A 1239-nucleotide genomic window follows, 5' to 3' on the forward strand; every position below is an offset into this window, starting at 1 on the left:
TTGCGGTTTTTACTGTGTTGAAGCGCTATTAATTGTTTTAAAGAATTTTTGATTTTATTTCTCGATATTTTCTTATGAATATTTAAGAGTTATTATACTTAACTTGTTTCTTATTCATATTTCAGTATTTTGAGTTTCGATCTTTTTTTTTTTCAAGTTAAAAAAAGAGACATTGAATAATGATGTCTTTAATATATACATAATTACATACATACGTACATACATACGGCGATCTTACGATACCAGTACCAAAGATCGGCCTTTTCCGTAAAAAGTGGCTTCGGCGATCTTTACCAAAGATCGGCCTTTTCCGTAAAAAGTGTTGGAAGGAAAGAGGGAAACGACATCGTAAAAGCGAAGGAGATAAAGAGAGCGCGATTTCTTTTGAAGTTGGCGCTGGTGTGTGTACGTGTGTGTGTGTGTGAGAGAGAGAGAAAGAAAGAAAGAAAGAGAGATAAATAACTGAAATTATTTTTATTTCCGGTAATTTTTCAGGGTTTTAGGGCCAGGGTTAGGGTTTTAGGGTTAGTTTTAGGGTTAGGGTTAGGGTTAGGGTTAGTGTTTAGGGTTAGGGTTAGGGTTACGGTTAGGGACGGAATTCCCTAACCCAAACCCAAACCCTAACCCTAACCCTAACCCTAACACCGTAGTGAAGATCGTGCGAGTGTTAATCTGAAAAATTACCTTATTTTCTTTTTATAGTGAGTATGCGAGACAGAAAGTGTGAGAGAGAGAGGTTATGTATGTATGTATGTATGTATGTATGTATGTATGTATGTATGTATGTATGAATGAATGAATGTATGTATGAATGTATGTACACTTTTTACGGAAAAGGCCGATGTGATTTAAATAAACACTAGTAGGTGCTTTGGTACTGGTATCGTAAGATCGCCCATACATACAGGTGCACACAGACTCACTTACATGCGCGCGCGCACACAGACACAGACACACACAGACACACAGACAGACAGACACACACACACACACACACATCTACCTTGGGCTGTCAACTCCTCTATGGGTTAGTGAGGGCGTCGTGGTTGCATACGGCGAATTGGTTATTTTTGACCACAGGTCCAACCACAACTAATTTCTTCTTCTTCTTCTTCTTCTTCTTCTTCTTCTTCTTCTTCTTCTTCTTGTGCTTCTTCTTCTAAGACGTTGATAAACCTCTTGAACACTCCGCCCTGGATCTAGAGGGACATCTGGGATATGCCACCTCAAGAAGAGAGA

Source organism: Octopus bimaculoides, chromosome 6 (assembly GCF_001194135.2).
Source record: "Octopus bimaculoides isolate UCB-OBI-ISO-001 chromosome 6, ASM119413v2, whole genome shotgun sequence".
Taxonomy (NCBI): domain Eukaryota; kingdom Metazoa; phylum Mollusca; class Cephalopoda; order Octopoda; family Octopodidae; genus Octopus; species Octopus bimaculoides.